The following is a 19,593-nucleotide window of genomic DNA, read 5'->3' on the forward strand; positions in this document are numbered from 1 at the left end:
CTTTCTTTGCTTCAACTCAGTCTTGTCGCTACAGCACTTTGCATACTGCAATACTTCATCAATCGGTTTCGCTTGCCAACAAATCAAATGGCTCTTAATCATCTGGCTAATTTCAGGTCTCAACCCTTCAACAAATCTGAACACAAAATTAATCATGTCTTTTGGCTCAATTGTTTCTGTCCCACTGTAATGTTTTAATGTGCGCAACAGTCTCTCATAGTATGCATGTATTGACTCCTTGCCTTCCTGAGCTGTCCTGTCTATTCTTTGCCAATCGATATTCTTGGGTGAAATTCTCGTTATCAAAAATTCAATCTCCTTATAGTAATATTTCATTATGTCAAGCGATGGTGCAAGTGTAATTGGATCTCTCTGTGGCTCTCTTGTCGGCCAATCTACACTTCTTTTGCACTCGACCCATAAGTCTGCTGGAAATACTATTTCTAGCAGGGTGTTCAAATCTTCACACGGGCATTTCACGAGTTTCACAAATCTATCTGTTTGCTGGTACCATTCCACTGGCTTCTCTCTCAACCTAGGATAATCATTTGTAGATAACAATATATAACTTTTGCGCCAAGGGACATGGACAAAATTTTTCTCCAGCAATATTTTCACTGGGTCTTCAGCCTGCTGCACACTTCATCTTGTCTCTTTTCTTCACCCATCTGCCTTCCCACTTGTCTAATACTCCCCATGTTTGAATGCTCTGAATTAGTTCTCTGATGTACATTTTCATTCCCGGTACTCTCATGTTCTCAAATTCCTTTGAGTCAAACTCTAACCAATAAATCCTCTTTAAGTGCTTTGTTTTCTCAATTTCTATGTCATATTTTCCTGCCAAGTCTGCTAATTTCTGATGTACTATTCCTGCTTTGTTGGTAATCAGTTTGCACAAGTACCATAACTCGTCTTCTCGGTATGAGTCAATGCTGTCTAACCCCATCGTTTCCTCAATCAAGTCTTCTGCTTCTAGTCTAAGCCTGGCCAAATTCAGGGCACTTCCTCCACTGGAATCACCTTGGGTGCTACTCAGCTTCTCTAACCATTCAGTTAACTGCTGAGCTGTCAGTCCTTACAATGAAATATTGTTATGGCTCACCCCTGGCACTTGCTGCAACATTAGGCTCAGGGTCTCTGGTGTCACCATGCTTGGATTAGAACATTTCTCGAATCCCCCCTGATTATTTGGAGGAGTCCTAAAGGTACCCAAATCAATTAATGGACCCGTTCCATCAAATGGCTGTCTCATGGGAGTCATCATTCTTGCGTTTTCAGTAAATCTCTCCCCTTCTGCACTCGGATTCTGGGTTTTCTGCTCACTGCTCCTATTATTTCCCTGGGCAAACAATAGTATAACTAGACCTATGGTAACTGGTACTGACGCTGCATCTGGATTTGATCGGGCATTTGGATCTCTTGAGTACATTACTCCTGCATTCTGGCTTATCAATGCAGACATTTATGGGGGTAAGTCTCAGGATTGTCCGTGCTTGCATTGGGGGCATCAAATTCAGTGTGGAATCTATCTGAATCAAAGTTGGATTCTTATAAACTTGTCCTGTCAGCACTACTAAGTTTGTTGCAGTATCTACAATGGGCGCATCTGGGTAAATTCTTTGTATGTCAATCTGCAGCATAGGCATTTGAATCACAGAAGTATTCGGAACACTACGACTAACCTGTATCTGGCTTCTATTGGTATCAGAGCTGTAGGGTCTGCACTGGTATTTGAACCTTTCTCATGTGCTGCATATGGTGGGGGACGATTTCTCAGTAACTGCAAAATGAACTCATCATCATCTGAGTCTTCATCATAAGTTAAAGACTTCCTAGACTCTGTGGATTTCTGCTCTTTGTCATCAAAAGGATAGGAATCCTTCTTCTTTGTACTTTTTCTAGCCTCGTTCATGTTCTCTTGAGTAATTGCAGCAAACAACTTAATTCCCTGTAAAGTCTCAGTTCTCTACAATTTCTGCTCACTATCCCATCTCGCCTCAGCTAAAGTCTTCTCAGCTTTCCCCATTCTCCTCTCAAACTTCAACTGCTGTTACTGTCTGGCTACTAATTCCCAAATAGCTAATGCGTCGAACTGTGCAGGTCTCGGGGGAGGTTTCAAATCTCACAGTACTCTCCTCAAATTCTTTAAAATCCTCAAATTAAATGTTCCATGGGCAGGGAATCAATCAATCAATCAATCAAAACATTTGTTAAGCGCACTACTCACCCGTTAGAGTCTCAAGGCGTTGAGGGGGGGAAAGGGTTGCCGTTTACTGCTGAGAAAGCCACGCCTTGAGGTGCTTTCTGAAAGTTAGGAGGCCCTGGGTCTTGCGTAGGTTGGTGGGCAGGGAGTTCCAGGTCTTGAAGGCGAGGTGGGAGAAGGATCTGCCGCCGGAGGTGGTGCGTTGGATGCGGGGGACTGTGGCGAGGGCGAGGTCAGTGAAGGGGAGAAGTCGAGTAGGTGTGTGGAAGTTTACTCGTTCGTTAAGGTAGGCTGGTTCAGTGTTGTGGAGGGATTTGTGAGTGTGGATAAGGACTTTGAAGATGATCCTTTTGCTGATGGGCAGCCAGTGAAGGGTTTGAAGTGAGGGGAGATGTGTTCGTGGCGGGGAGGTTGAGGATGAGGCGTGCGGCTGCGTTCTGGATTCGCTGGAGTTTTTGCTGAAGCTTGGCTGTGGTACCAGCGTAGAGGGCGTTGCCGTAGTCCAGTCTGCTGCTGATGAGGGCATAGGTGACCGTTTTTCTTGTTTCTAAGGGAATCCATTTGAAGGTCTTCCGTAGCATGCGAAGGGTGTTGAAACAGGAGGACGACATGGTGTTGATTTGCTGGGCCATGGAGAGGGATGAGTCTAAGATGATGCCAAGGTTGCGTGCATGGGTGGAGGGTGTTGGGGGCGGTCCGAGGGCGGTGGGCCACCAGGAGTCGTCCCATACTGTCCTGTTGGGGCCGAAGATGATGATTTCTGTTTTGTTGGAGTTGAGTTTAAGGTGGCTTGCAGTCATCCATTTGGCGATGTCGAGGAGTCCGGCGTGTAGGTTTGTGTTGGCGGTGGAAGGGTTCCTGGTGAGGGAGATGATGAGCTGGGTGTTGTCTGCGTACGAGATGATGGTGATTCCGTGGGGGCGGAGGATGTTGGCGAGGGGGGCCATGTATATGTTGAAGAGGGTAGGGCTGAGGGAGGATCCTTGGGGGACCCCGCAGATGATCTTGGTGGGTGGGGACTGGAAGGAAGGGAGGCGAAATCTTTGGGTTCTTTCGGCGAGGAAGGAGGTGAGCCAGTCTAGGGCCTTGTGTCAGATTCCTGCGTCGAAAAGCGTGCGCGGAGGATTTGGTGGCATACACTGTCGAAAGCTGTGGAGAGGTCCAGAAGGATGAGAGCGACGGTCTTGCCCTTGTCCACTCTGGTTCTGATGTCGTCTGTGCAGGCGATGAGGGCGGTCTCAGTGCTGTGGTTCTTGCGGAATCCAGACTGGGAGGCGTTGAGTGCGTTGTTTTCCCCTAGGAAGTGAGACAGTTGGGTGTTCACTATCTTCTCAGCGACCTTGGCAGGGAAGGGGAGAAGAGAGATGGGGCGGTAGTTCGTGAGGTCTTCCGGGTCTGCTTTGTTTTTTTTTAGGAGCGCGTTGACTTCGGTGTGCTTCCAGGTGTCTGAGAAGTTTGCAGCGTCGAAGGAGCTATTGATTACGGCAATGATTTGGCTGGCCTTATTGAATATGTGGTGGAGGCAGGGGTCTGAGGGGGAGCCTGAGTGGATGGAGTTCATGGTTTTTTTGGTTTCCTCGTCGTTGTTTGGGGTCCAGGTATGTAGTTGGTGTGGGAGGGCCTTGTGCTGTCGGTCATGTTGGTGGTGGTGACGGTGGGTGCGGATGCTGTGAAACTGTTGTGTATGTCTATGATTTTGACCTGAAAGTAGCTGTAGAGGGAGTTGCAAAGTTTTTGGGTGTGAGGGGGGTAGATGGTGCTGGATTTGGGTTTGGTGAGCTCTTTGACGATGGTAAAGAGTTCCTTGCTGTTGTGTGAGTTATTATCTATGCGTTCTTCATAGAATTACCGTTTGGTAATCCGGATGAGTTGGTGGTGTTTGCGTATGGTTGTTTTGAGGGCGGAGAAATTGCTCATTGAGGGCTCTTGGCGCCATGCTTTCTCAATTTTGCGGCAGTCCCGTTTGGAGGCTTGGAGTTCTGTGGTGAACCAGGGGGCGGTCTTGATGGTGCGGGTGTTGTTGTTTCTTTTCAGTGGCGTGAGGGAGTCTCCACAAGTTGTTAGCCATTGTGTGAGGTTGTGGGCAGCAATGTTGGGGTCATTGGTGATGGGGGGTGGAGCTTGTGTGAGTTTGGCGTTCAGGTGTTCTTTGGAGACCTTGTCCCACATTCGGTAGGGTGCGGTGTGTTGTTGGTGGTGGGTTTCATGAAGGAGAAGTGGATGCAGTCGTGGTCAGCCCAGTGGAGTTCGGTGGTGTGGGTAAAGGTGAAGTGGTTGCTGGAGTTGAAAATTGCATCAAGCGTGTGTCCTGCTGAGTGAGTGGGTGAGGTGACCAGTTGCTTGAGGCCGAGGTTCACAAGGTTGTCTAGCAGGGTTGTGGAGTTGCGGTTGTGGGTGCTTTTCAGGTGAAAGTTGAGGTCACCAAGGAGTATGTAGTCTGTGGAGGTGAGGGTGTGGGAGCTGATAGTATCGGCGATGGCATCGCAAAAAGGGGGGCGGAGTCCTGGTGGTCTGTAAATGAGGGTTCCTCTAAGGGTGGTGTTGGCGTTGATGTGATTAAAAAGTGTAGGTGTTCTGCGCTGTCTAGGGTGTCGTGGGTGTTGGTGGAGATTTTGATGGTGTTTTTGTGTATGATGGCAATGCCTCCTCCTGGCTTGTTTATGCAGTCTCTATGGGTGATTTTGTAGCCTTCTGGGATGGCTATGGCTATGTCGGGTTCTGATGAGGAGTTCATCCATGTTTCCGTGAGGAAGGCGATGTCAGGGGAGTGAGCTGTGATTAGGTCCCAGAACTCGATGGAGTGCTTGTGGACGGAGCGGGTGTTTAGGAGTATAAGGTGGTTGCGGGGTTGTTGTTGTTGTGGTGCGTGTTGGTGTTGTTGTGGTGAGTGTTGGAGTTGTAGTGGTGTGTATTGGTGTTGTTGTGCGTGTTGGTGTTGTTCGTGTTTGTGTGAGTGCAGGAAAAGCGGCATGAGTGGCAGGTAAATGGTCCATGTGTGTGCTTGGGGTTGGCCTGGGCGCAGGCGGGGTGCTGTCCTGGGTTGAGGGCATGGAGTTTGGTGGAGGAGTAATGCTGCCTCAGGGAGTCGGGGCATTGTGGGCTGGGGGACTGGCGCTAGGCGCAGTCCAGGCGTGGACGGGCGCAGACGGGCCTGTCTCTGGCACACCTGCTGCGAGTCCGCGCGGTGGGAGGGTGGAGCAGCTGGGAGGTGGGAGGAAAGGGCCAAAGGGGGCGCGAGGGGGGCGGGGCCGCAGAGGACGCAGCGGCAGGGATCAGGAGACCGGCGAGAGCCGGCTGGAAACGGGCGAGCACACAAAGGGCAAAAACACGAAGCGGAATACAGAAATGGCACAGGGGCAGATAAAAACAGTACAGAAAATGAGAAACGATGTGAAAAAAAACGAAATGCATGAAATGCAGCAAAACAGAGCACAACAAGATATGTCTACCACTAGGCACCAGGGATGAGGTGCAGGAGGGTGGAGCCAAGTGGACTCCTGGCCAGAACTAGGTCTGGGGGTCACACAGGGCTCTGCGCAGTGGGCACCATTAAGAGGGGGAGGTGGGATGGTGGAGCAGCTGGGAGGCGAGAGGGAAGGGCCAATGGTGGCGCACAGGGGGCGGGGACGCAGGGGATGCAGCGGCAGGGACCAGGAGACCGGCGAGAGACAGCTGGAAATGGGCAAGCACACAAAGGGCAAAAAAACGAAGTGGAATACAGAAATGGCACAGGGGCAGATAAAAACAGTACAGAAAACGAAAAACGATGTGAAAAAAATGAAATGCACAAAATGCAGCAAAACAGAGCACAACAAGATATGCCTACCACTAGGCACATGGGATGAGGCACAGGCGGGTGCCTGCGGGTGGTGGAGGGCCTCGAACTTCTACTCCTGGCGGCAGACGGCGAGGTCAGGGGCACAGAGGCAGGCTGGTGGAGCCAAGTGGACTCCTGGCCAGAACCAGGGCAGGGGGTTACCTGCTAAGCTCCTGTCTCTCTCTGTTTCTTTGCACCATTGTTTCAGCCAAAGACATGGCGCAGCACCTTGTTCTTCTAATATGATATAGGCAGGTATACCTCCTGGTAGTGTAATTTCTCTTATTCAAGCTGGAATAAACCCATCTCCCCTTACGGCATTCTTTAACGCTTTGAAAATTTTTATTCTCAGTAATTTACGCTACTTTAAGTCAAATAAAGGGGAGTGGCTTTCAATCCCAAAATTCTTTTCGCCTCCCTTCTCAACCAATTACGCTTCACGGTTGTTAGCCAATCTTTTTGCGACCCTTCTCACTAACCACTTTATCCCAGCGCGGCTCCAATGACGTCACACTCACATGTACAGCGGCTGACAAAGCCCTCCATCCTGTCCTCCTAAGCTCACATCCGCACAAAACTAAATGCAAATATTGTGAGCACTAAGTAAAATCACCACAGAAATGTGTCTGTTTACTACATGTAGGTAACACAATCGCTGCAGAAACTTTACTGATTTTTCTCTGTGTCCTTTCGCTCTGACAGATACTCCTTCTATCTCAGTTTCCCTGACTCGCAAGCAAAATTTGACCCGCAAATTTTACTCTCAACTGATCATTGGATCCTCCTGATGCACGTAGGACTCACCAAATATCCGTCGAAAAACTCACTCACTTTAACTCACACTCTTGAGTTTGTCAACTACGCCCGATTGACCTATTAAATAGACAAATTACAACATAAACCAAGTGTCTCATAAACGTATTCAATACTCCGGAGTCTTAGACCACGCAGGGTCCGTATACAAACAACCACGCGCACAATTTTTGACCACAAAGTGCCACACACATGTGAAGTTCGACAACTTCACGCTTTAGGGTACGCAAACTCCTTAAACAACTTCATTTGGAGTACGCAGACTCCCTATCCCCTCACAAACATCACAAATCACCAGCAATTTGCTTAAACTGTGCAAGCGCAAAATATATTTAATTCACACTATCACTAAAATGTCAAGAACATCTTCAAACAGCATTGGCAAACTCCAAGGTTTTGGGAAAGTAATGGTAGATTCTTAGGGAGACCAAGGCCCTCATTACAACTTTGGCAGGTGGCAACCGCCGCCCGCCAAGTTGTAACTGCCATGCGGCTGCACTCCCGCGGGCGTACTCCCGCAGTGGCCATTATGACATCCCCGCTGTGCCTGCGGGCGGAAACAGAGTTTCCGCCCGCCGGCCCAGCGGGGATGTAGGCCGCAGCATGGGAGCCGGCTCCAAATGGAGCCGGCGGTGTTGCGGCCGTGCGACAGGTACAGTTGCGCCCGTCGCGCTATTCACTGTCTGCCCGTGACTCCCCTTCCCGCTAGCCTTTCCATGGCGGTCCCTACCGCCATGAAAAGGCTGGCGGGAAGGGGACTCGTAATCCCCTGGGAAGCACTGCAAGCAGCACTGCCCTGGCGGATTACAACCACCGGGACCAACTTGGCGGAAAACCGCTGGTCCCGGCGGTGCGACCACAGAGCTTTTGCCGTGGTCATTATCCCAGAGTTTACACCCTAGTCTGCTGGGGGGTGCAACCTCCAAAACAGCCCTGGCGGTCTTTGACCACCAGGGTTGTAATGAGGCCCATAATCTTTTCTCTTTGTATTCTCAAATCTGAAATGTTAACCTTTACCAACTCCTCTACCCAATCTGTGAATTATATTGATCTCTTAGGGAGACTACCCATCTGACTCTTCTAGCACAATCTAAGGAGAAAGGGGACCTTATGATGGCCTCTTAAGGAGACTAACCATCCTACTCTTCTACCATTTCTGTTAGCGCATCAGTACTTATTTGGTCTTTTATTGTTTAATTTATAAGGGGACGCGTTAGAGGTTTATTTGACCTTTTGACTACGCTTAGACTGATTCCACCATAAGTCCTTAATTCAATGCAGATAGAACATCATAATCAATAAACATCATCAAATATATCTCTGGACTCAATAATCTTCACGCACCAGGACCCATTTGGCCATGAATAACCACACCCTTTAGTAAAGTTAAATTGTTTATTTCCCTAGATTAACAATGCTAATATCATCTATATTAGTCTCAAAACCAAATGATAGATATACATAAACACTGGTTGACCAAATCTTCTAAAGAATCTCAATTTAGCTGCAGCTTTCACTGTTAGACATTCAAGAATCACAGTACAAATTAATAGCAAGAATAACTGAGCAATGGAAATGGCATTCATCTAGATTCAGCAAATGAACAATATCAACTATTTGTTATTTGCAATTTGTTAACATTTCTGGGTCTCCCTAACTAATCTTCTGATTAGAATAGCATGTTTGGACTTCATGCAAAAGAATTTGGTCAAAAGTTAATTTGGAAAAACATCTAACTATGCCTCTAAACAAAATAGCGGTTGGTACTTAGCAACAAAGAACACAAATCTACAACCAAGACAATAACATTTTGTTATACCTCTCCTCAATATGGATTGGCAAGCTGTGATTCTCTTCATCAGTTGGACACCCATCTGGTCATCCTCAGCAAAAAGGCAATGAAAGGGAATAGCTCAGACCTAGGGGTCTTTAAGCAATCTGAACCATTTTGGAAGCAATTTCTAAGGGTTGGCATCCACTATTAGCCATCAAGCTTTAAAGTTAAAGTTTAGAAATAAGTCATCAGGAAATGCTCAGCTCCTCAAAACAGAACCTCTACGGAGAAAATAAAAAAAAGCATGTTTCTCCTCGGTGAAGATGGGCTAAGTTAAAATCTCCTAATGAACTTCCCACATTGTTATTGGTCAGAAAATCATACGTTTACAGTTAATCCAATCAAAATTAAACCCCAAATCTAAGATATAACTAAACTGTCTGTCACACGTCGATGATTGGCTCCTCTTCTCCTGTTCCCATCGTCAGACTCGCCAGGTAACTTTCTTGTAACAATCCATGTTCCAGTCAGTACATCAATTGTTGGTTCCTGGGAACATCACTGTCTCATGCACCAAACTTTACAAAGTTTCAACTTCTAGTACAAGACATTCTAGCAAGCAGTTCTCATGAGAAAGTTAAGGACATCTGCTAAACATTTGGTCAACACGGTGTGAACAATGCAGCTCTAGTTCTGCAGACATACATTCCCACAATTTTTTATTCAGACATTACAGCTTAATATGAGGTTGTGCAGACTAGGCCCAAACCTCACTAACTTAAGGCCTATGGTTAATAAGCAAATACATAATATGAAATTATTAATGTAACACACTACTACAATTTTCTCTACACATACACTTTGAATAATAATTAAAATGCATTCTCTAAAAGCATTATGTATTTAATGGCGGCCACTTAAGTGGGCACATTTTACAAGTTGCATGTTATTTTCTCTATTAGCCTAATTCTATGCACATTCTTAATTCCTAATATATAAAATGTCATTAGTAATAAATTCAGTGTTCATAATAGTCACCAGTCAGAAGAAAGGGGCCAAAGGCAAGATATAACATACAAGAACACCAAAAATGGCTGATGACCTACCAGTAGCAAATGGGAAAACATCAGCACCACCTCAAGGGGGTAGATCAACGCATGCCTCAATGACAGCCCTACTACCACCTAGAGATGGAAAACGTGAGTTGGCACCCTAAACAACCACCTCAGGGCCACACAAGAGACTGACGGCACTGTCAAAAGATCCCACCAACTCCACTTTGAGGGAGAAGTAATTTACAAACTGTTTACCTATCTCCCAGTACAGGGGCCAATCAGGATTATGAGGCAGCAACCACATCTCTGATTTTGCATTTCAATCCAATCCAGACTATGAGAGGTGTAAGTGGCACCAGTCACTCCAAAGGGAGGACGAGACAATTGACAGAATATACCCCCACTTGTGAGTACTGGTTAGTACGTCACGGGAAATTCCAACATCACTGTTTAAAGCAATTAGAATGCTTTGCATGTATAGTTGTGTGAGGATGAAGATTGGATAGGGTAGAACAGTGACAACAAAATGTACATGAAAGGGGCCTGAGGTAGGCTTTTGCTCTTGCACCTGTATTATTTAACTGCTACGCGGCAGATATGTTCTGAAACTTGTATTCTATTTACATTCCTGCTGTACAATACACGGACAATACTGTGTTTCTGGATTGTTCTCCGATTGGGCTTCAGAGAATTCTGACCTGCCTTTGTCTTCATAACGTTAATAATGATCTTATCTTAAATCTAAAAATAACCCCACTATAGCATAGTACAGAGAACACAAGAGTAATTATGTTTGAAGAACTGGTGGAGAAAGGGTGGACCAGTGTAATGCTAATCAATATTCGAGAGTGTAATAGGATGAGAAGCTCACCCATAAAGCTCAACTAGCGGCAATGAGAAAGCGAGCAAAGCATTTGCAACTCAACCTGCGAAAATTGTATTATAACCTTCACAGCACAACTGGCTCCTCAATTTTAGACTTAATTATGGCAGAATGCATCTCAGTTTGTATTTACGGCTCTCCATCCTATGAGACTATCTTAAATTCGGTCCTCAATAAGATCCTCTCGGCTGCTGTCTGTGCCATTTTTGGCCTACCCAGAGGTACCCCTTCTTCTCACTTAGGCTAGAGTTTGATTTGATGACTCTGAGCTCAATTACATATTTGCAGTTCTTTGAAGTACAGCTTTAGGCTGAAGTGCTCTGAGGTGGGTTCCTTAAAGAACTATGGGCCTGATTTAGATCTTGGTGGTAACGGTCCAGCCATCGAAAAACCGTTGGATATCCCACCTGCTGCCTTGGTGGTCTGCCCGCCTGATTTAGATGTTGGCGGTTCCATACACAAAAGACGGCCGCTGAACTGTCAACTCTGCCAGGAATCTCCAGCCACTGTGGCGGCAGGACAAGACAGTGGAGCTGGCAGCAGGAATCCAGCCAGCCTTCCCGCTGAGCAGATTTGGATGTGAATTCCTGCCAGGCCGACTGTGGTGGTGTTACCTCTGCATCTGAGATGGCGGATTGGAAGGAAAAGGAGCACAAAACTCACCTTTTCTAATGTTTCTGCTTCTGTTTCGGATTGGAGTTGACTGAACATCACCTGCCTTCGCTGCTGCCACTGGACCACAGCTGACACATGACCCCACCGCCGCCAACCTCCAAGGTAGAGAATCGCATTACATATATATGTTGTGTGCTCACTGTACATAGGCTTGGGACTTCTGCAGATATATAAATGTCACAGGTATTTCAAAAATACCTGTGACATGCATATGTCGGGGACACATCGGGGACACATTTGTGTCACAGATTGATTGGGGCACACTGGTACAGGACACGTGTCACACATATACACAATCGTTATTTTGTTGTCAGTATTAATTTCTAAATGAATGCTGGCATCACAATAACGATGCCATCACACTTGTGATTATGTCTGTGTGTGCACATTGCAGGGGAACCTGTACCTGTGTTATTGTAAATGCAAATGTGTATGCAAGCCAGTACACTTATGTGTGTGTGTGTGTATGCATTGGCTGGTTGAGGCGGAGGGAGATCGAGTAGGTGCTGTGTCTGTATGTGAACCACAGCATGTGTGTCTGATAATGTTGTGTTTGTTGGGTTGTGTCTTGTGTTGCTGTGTGCAAGAATCAGGTATGTGTGTTTGTTGTGTGGTGACCGTTGATCGTAGTCATGATGTGTGTAGTTGACCTTTTGTGTGTGTGTTTGTGTAGATAGGTGTGTCATTGCATTGGTTGTTGTGGTTGTGTTGTAGGTGTGCATGTAGTATCAATGATGTGTGTATGTAATGTCATGGATGTAGGAGAGTACACTCTTATTGGCATGGTTACCCCAACCTTTTGCCTACTATCAGTATGCTTAGACTGTTTTCACTGGGATCCTGCTAACCAGGACCCCAGTGATTGTGTTCTCTCCCTCTAAATTGGGTTGCCTAGGAATTTGCACGCCCAACAATTGTCATACTGGTGCCCTCTTATAAGTCCCTAGTATATGGTACTTAGGTACCCAGGGCATTGGAGCCCATGGGCTGCAGCATGTATTGTGTCACCCATGGGAGCCTATGCAAAATGTGTTTGCAGGTCTGCCATTGCAGCCTGCGTGAAAAGGTGCATACACCCTTTCACTACAGGTCTCTGTACCAGGTCACTGTAAGTCACCCCTATGGTAGGCCCTCCTAGCCCAGAGGTCAGGGTGCAGGTCCTTTGTGTGAGGAAACCCCTGCATGAGCAGAGGCGCCTCTACAAACTCCAGCTCCGTTGTACTGGATTTTGTAAGTGCAGGGAAGCCATTTTACCCGTGTACTGGACACAGGCCCTTTGTCCAGCTACATAATGTTAACTCCCAACCTGGGCATGTTTGGTTTTCAAACATGTCGTAATTATACCCAATACTGTTGCCAGTATTGGTTGTATGATTCCATGTACTCTGGGGGCTCCTTAAAGGACCGCCAGTATTGCTCCTACCAATCTTCTGGGGTTTTCCGGGCAGCCCGTGCTGCTGCCACCCCTCAGACAGGTTTCTTCCCTCCTGCTGCTTGACCAGCTCAGGAAGGGGAAGGCAGAACAAAGGATTTCCTGTGGAAGAGGGAGGCAACACCCTCTCCTTTGGAAATAGGTGTTTCAAGGCTTGGGAGGGGTAGCCTCCCCAAGGAAGGGCACATTTGATGCTCTCCTTACATAAACCAGTTTGCATCAGTTCAGGGACCCTCGGTACCTGCACTGGTGTGAAACTGGAAAAGAAAGGGGCATGACCATGACGCTGTCCATCACCACCCCAGGGATGATGCCAGGCTCTCCAGGTGGCCACTTGATTCTGCCATCTTGAAACCAAGATGTGCAGAGGCCCCTTGGAGCATCTGAGTGGCCAGGTCAGGCAGGTGATGTCACAGACCCCTCCTGATCGGTGGTCACCTTACTAAGTGACCAACCCCCCTTTTAGGGCTATTTAGGGACTCCCTTGAGGTTGGGTCCCTAGATTCGATGTGCAAGACCCCACCAGGACTCCTCTACATCGTTTACTTCATCTTCTGGCCACTGGAACCTCAACTGGACTCTTCAGGAACTGACAAGCTGCAACTCCAGCAACAACTTTGCCTTGCAACATTGTTTCTCTGGCTCCTTCCATCCCCTGCAACATTTCTCTGGCTGTGCATCTTCTGAGGTTGGTGAGACTTCAGCCCGCACCAAGAAGGAATCTCCCTTAGAGTGAAGAAATTCCTGAACTGCATCTGCAGGCACCAACTGCAATGAAGACCGGCTGCGTGGATTTGCTATCCTCTGGAACCTCATGGATCATGCATCACAGGTGGCGGTCTGGAGTGATCCCCATGGTCCTCTCTACCAGCTGTCCAAATGGGGAGAGGGTGAGCCCTTGCCTCTCCCTGCAGGACAGTACCCCTGTGCACCACGACTCTTGCAGCTACGGGATCTTAAGGCTTCGAGTAGCCTGAGCCCCAGCACTTCTTCCTGCCAAGCGCAGTCTCCTCTCTGTTGCTCCAGCGATGTGGGACTCCTCTTCAGGTATGCTGACTGGGCCTCACTGCGACTTACTGTGCCTGCGGCCAGTGGGTTGCCTGTGGGGGTTGCGACTACTTCTGTTGGCTCTCCCAACGGCTGAGGGTCACCTCGGACTCCGTCCAAGGCTTGAGTCCCCTGGGCCTTGCTGGTCCTCTTCAGCCTTGCAACTCTTCTTTTGCATTTGCCAAGGCTTGTCTGTGGTTCTCCAACACCACTGATCATCTGCAGCCTGACAATCGATGTGGGGCACCATCTGCACTGCTACAAGGACACCTCTTCAGCTCCTTGGCTCCACAGCTGGTCTTCTCTATCCCCCATCGACCTGGTTCTTCATCTACAGAAGGGTGGATAGTAGCTCCTGCCCCCACTGGACACTCCATGGTGGACTGAACTCTGTCCCCTTCTCTTGAGGTCCTCTTCTTACAGAATCCACTGCTGGTTTCTTCTAGACTGGTCCTGTTCTTACAAAATCATTTTTTAAAGTTTTCCTGTTAGTCCTTGTGAAAACCAGGTACATACATCTGCTCTTCTGGTTGCAAAGGGGTCACTCTGGTACTCACCTCTTGGGGTTCCTAGTTCCTCCAGCTCCCCTCTAACAACTCCACATCCTTGGGAGGGGGGCTGTATCTCGCATTCCACTTTCTTAGTGTGTGGTTTGGCCCTCCCATATGGCCCTCACTATTTTCACTAAGTATTGCCCATGCTTGTTGTTTCTATGCTAACTGCTGACTGCTATTGTGTTTATAATTAGTGTGTACTTACCGCCAGCTGGGTGGAACTGCCTATAAGTATTCTAGTGTTGTGTTACTGTAACAAAGTACCTTTATTTTTGTAACACTGTGTGGTTCTTTCATATGTGATAAGTTGCTGTGTGACTGCGGTTGTATTGCATATGCTTTGCATGTCTCCTAAATGTCTTGGCTGCTCAGCCACAGCTACCTCTACAGAGCCCTGGCTTCCTAGACACTGCCTACACTTCACTAATAGGGGATACCTGGACCTGGTACAAGGTGACAATACCATAGGTGCCCATCACACACCAGGCCAGCTTCCTCCATTGGTGGTGCAGCGGTGCGATATGACACTTGCAAGTGCCTTACCACTTTTGTCACTAGTGACTTTCCACAGCAAAGCCCACTACTAATTGTTAGGAATACACTTCACTTAGTGATCAGGATCACTAGGCTCCTGGTTTGGTTAAGTTGGGGGTATAGCAAACCCCTTTCTCAAAACTCTTTAGGGAGTCTAGTTGCTTAGAGTAGTCAGGTGCATCCACACCACTCTAGCAAGATGTCTTCAATGCAAAACACAACTCAGGTCACAGACTCTCATTAGAGCTGTGCTTTTCAAGAGTTCAGGGAGATATGTGCTTCCAGGAAGCTGAAGACAGGGGGGAATACCAAAAAGAGTCTACTTCTGGGGTTACTACTTCAGGCTGACCAGGACAACTAAGGTAGTCAGGAGGAGGAGGAAGTAGAGGCTGACCCCCCAATCTTAGACAGGGTAGATTCAAGCTACGCTGGGGAGGGGCAGGAGGAATCTGGGGTACACCACAGCCCTGTTAGGAGCACTGCAGGTAGTAAAAAGGGGGGGTCACTCAAGTAGGCCCACTTTTTCTCTTAGAGGGTTGGTTCAGAGGGTCCCCAGGAGGAGGGACAAGTCCTCCTCTGTCAACACCCATGTCCCATCAGTATCTGATGGGACCCACTGCTCCAACTCAGGTGAGCATTCTCTAGATAGGGAACTCAAAAAGCTGGGCTTGGAGGAGGCCAAACCGAGACTGCAGCAGCAGTAGTAAGCCCTAGATAGGGAGGCCTTAACAGTGGAGAGGAAGAGACAGGATTTGGGGCTAACTCCCCATGGTGGCCGCAATATCAACTTCAGGGACACCAAGGTCAGGGAGGACTCCTATGATTCTAGGTACCTGAGTAAGATAGTCCCACCTTACAAGGTGGGAGATGACATACACAAGTGGTTCACTGTCTTAGAGAGGGTCTGCAAAGTACAAAGGGTCCCTCACCTCAGAGACAGTGGGCAGCAATCATGTGGCTCTCCTTCTCTGACAAAGACAGAGACACATTCCTCATTGTCAGAGAAGATTACCAAGCACTCAATAAAAGCACTCTTGGATAGGTTTGGGCTGACCACTAAACAGTATAGAATTAAATTCAGGGAGACTAAGAAGGAGTCCTCCCAGGATTTAATAGATTTTGAGGACTGCTCTGTTAAAGCTCTGGAAGGCTGGTTGCATGGAAACAAAATGAGTGACTATAAGGGATTGTATATTCTAATTCTGAGAGCACATTCTCAATAATTGCATTTCTGATCAGCTGCATCGGTACCTGGTGGATTCTGATCTGACCTCTCCCCAAGAATTGGGAAAGAAGAACAAATGGGTCCACACCAGGGTGGGTAGGAAAGCTCCCACAGGGGGTCACCACAAGAAGAAGGATTCAAGTAAGAATCAGGACAAGAGTAGGGACAACAACTAAGAAAAAGAGTCTTCATCAAGCCCACAAAACTCTTCTGGGGGTGGGTCTAACTCCTCTTCCTCTTCCCACAAGAAACCTTGGTGCTACATCTGTAGACAACAAGGTAATAGGGCAGGTGACAGCACCTCTCCTAAAAAGAGCACCAAGCCACCTACCCCTACTATCACTCCTATCCCTAGTTCCCCTAGCAATAGCAATAATAGTGGTAATGGTAGTCAGTCGAAAAGTGTAGCTGGGTTCATCTTGGGGACTATAGTGGGCCCTGGGCTAGTCAGAGAGACCACTGAAGCTGTGTTGGCCTCTGAGGGTGGCATTGGCCTTGGCGCCCTAGCTGCTTGCCCCATTAACCATAATATGGGTAGGTACAGGCAGCATCCCTTGATAAATAGTGTTGAGGCAGAGGCCTATAGGGACACAGGTGCCAATGTCACTATGGTGACTGAAAAACTGGTGTCACCTGAACAACACCCACTTGGTCACATGTACCAAGTGACTGATGCTCACAACAACACTGTGTGCCACCCCATGGCAGTTGTTTACTTTAGCTGGGGAGAGGGGGGGTTATTGGCCCTAAAAACGTTGTAGTGTACTCTCATCTACCTGTGGAGTGTCTGCTAGGTAATGTCTTGGAGAATTCAGCTTGGGCTGAAGTGGAGTTGGAGGTCAATGCAGCAATGCTGGGCATCCCTGGGCATATCTTTGCCCTGACCAGAGCACAGGCCAAAAAGCAAAGGGAACAGGAAGCCATGGAGCCTGGAACAATGGCCCAGGAGGCTCATAAAAAAAGGCAGGCAGGGTAAAAAGTTACACCGTGCTCAAACCTCCAGTGAGGATTCTACTCCTGAAGGAGAGGAATCCATTCCCTGGGTGGAACCTACACCAGAGGAGCTGAAAGCTGATACAGCTGAGCTCTTAGGTGCAGGGGTCCCACCAGGGAGGAACTCAGTTTGGAATAGCAGTCCTGTCCCACACTGGAAAGTTTAAGGCTGCAAGCTGCAGCACAGTAAGCTAGGGATGTCAGTGGTACCCATAGGGTCTACTGGGATAACAGCCTCCTTTATTCAGAAGCAAGGGACCCTAAACCTGATGCCACCAGGAGACTGGTCATCACTTTGACATTTATGGAGTTTCTGTTAACTTTGGTCCATGACATTACCCCTGCAGGTGACTTGGGGCAAAATATTTGGACAGGCGTATCCGTCACTTTGACTGGCCCCACAAGTCTGAAGACACCAAGGAGTTTTGTCGCTCCTGTGTGACCTGTCAAGCCAGTGGCAAAACAGGTGCCACCCCAAAGGACCCCTTAATCTCACTACCAGTGGTTGGGGTACCCTTTGAGAGGGTTGGGGTGGATATTGTAGCCGCCCTGGACCCTCCAACAGCCTCTAGAAACAGATTCATAATGGTGGTAGTGGGCCATGCCACCAGGTATCCAGAGGCCATTCCTCTTAGACCACTGCAGCCCCTGCAGTGGCCAATGCCCTCCTGGGAATCTTCTCCAAGGTGGGGTTTCCTAAAGAGGTGGTATCAGACAGAGGTGCAAACTTCAAGTCTGCTTACCTTAAAGCCACGTGGAAGGAGTGTGGTGTCACTTCTCCTTACCATCCTCAAACAAATGGGTTAGATAAAAGGTTCAACAACACCCTCAAAGGCATGATAATGGGACTCTCAGAAAAACTCAGAAGGAGGTGGGATGTCCTATTACCTTGCCTCCTCTTTGCTTACAGGGAGGTGCCTCAAAAGGGAGTGGGCTACAGCCACTTTGAACCTTTGTTTGGGCACCCTGTTAGGGGTCCATTTGCCCTTGTGAAAGAAGGCTGGGAGCAACCTCCCAAGCCTCCAAAACAGGACATTTTGGATTATGTATTGGGCCTAAGATCCAGAATGGCCGAATACATGAAGAGGGTATCCAAAAATCTTCAGACCATCCAAGAACTGCAGAAGCAGTGGCATCACCAGAGGGCTGTGCTGACTGTTTATGAGCCAGGACAGAAGGTGTGGGTCCTGGAGCCTTTGGCTTCCATGGCACTCCAAGACAAGTGGAGTGGCCCACACACTATTGTAGAGAGAAAAGGTGAGGTCACCTACCTGGTTGACCTCGGCCAGGTAGGTGCTTCACGTGAATCGCCTAGAACCTTATTATGATAGGGCTGACATGTCTTTGCTCATGGCAACTGATGAAGGTCAGGAAGAAGTGAGTGATCCTCTCCCTGACCTCTTCTCTCACAATACTGTAGATGGCTCAGTAGAAGGGGCTGTTCTTGCTGAATGCCTCTCTGATCAACAAAAGGAAGATTGCAGAAATCTCCTAGGTCAGTTATCTGAACTGTTCTCTTTGACTCCTGGTCAAACTACCTGGTATGAACACACCATTGACACAAGTGACAGCCTGCCTGTCAAAAGTAAAATATACAGGCATCCTGTTTATGTTAGGGAGTGCATCAAAGCTAAGGTGCAAAAGATGCTAGACCCAAGAGTTATTGAGCCTTCGGACAGCCCCTGGGCTAGTCCTGTAGTCCTTGTACCAACACCTCACACTCAAAATGGTAAAAAAGAAATCAGGTTCTGTGTAGACTATAGAGGCCTCGATATAGTAACAAAAACTGATGCTCATCCTATCCCTAAGACAGATGAGCTAATAGATACTCTGGCTTCTGCCAAGTATCTTAGCACCTTTGATCTGACTGCTGGCTACTGGCAGATCAAGTCATCAGAGGATGCCAAACCCCAAACAGCATTCTCCACTCCTAGTGGGCACTATCACTTTACAGTGATGCCCTTTGGACTGAAGAATGCACCTACCACATTCCAGAGGTTGGTGAACAAAGTTCTCCAAGGCATAGAAAGCTTCAGTGCAGCTTATCTTGATGACATAGCTGTGTTCAGCTCCACCTGGGAAGATCACCTGGTCCACCTTGGGAATGTACTAGAGGCTCTGCAAAAAGCAGGCCTCACTATCAAGGCATCCAAATGCCAACTAGGGCAGGGAAAAGTGGTTTATCTGGGCCACCTGGTAGGTGGAGGCCAGATCCAACCACTTCGGGGCAAAATCCAGACAATCCTGGATTGGACTGCCCCTACAACTCAGACCCAAGTCAGAGCTTTCCTAGGCCTGAAAGAGTACTATAGGAGGTTCATTAAGAAATATGGCTCCGTTGTAGTCCCCTTAAATGACCTCACATCCAAAAGGATGCCCAAAAACGTTTTATGGACAGCTAGCTGCCAAAAAGCTTTTGATTACCTCAAACAGGCCAAATGATGAGGGCCAGGACCAACCTGTAGCATTATTACTACCATCTTACACATCTCTAAGTCCTCAGTGTCACATGGGGCTGAGGCTGGAACCTCCAACCAGAGTTAAGTATATGAGGTTGAGGGTTTTACTGGTCCTCCTTGCCAAAGTCT

General features: G+C 47.8%; 1 protein-coding gene across 1 annotated transcript in view; it reads right to left on the minus strand.

Moving 5' to 3' along the window:
- Positions 1 to 19,593, minus strand: part of LOC138295344 (E3 ubiquitin-protein ligase RNF19A-like) — a 313,219-nt gene that overhangs the window by 88,820 nt on the left and 204,806 nt on the right. The window lies entirely within an intron of this gene.

This window comes from Pleurodeles waltl, chromosome 5 (genome assembly GCF_031143425.1).
Source record: "Pleurodeles waltl isolate 20211129_DDA chromosome 5, aPleWal1.hap1.20221129, whole genome shotgun sequence".
NCBI lineage: Eukaryota > Metazoa > Chordata > Amphibia > Caudata > Salamandridae > Pleurodeles > Pleurodeles waltl.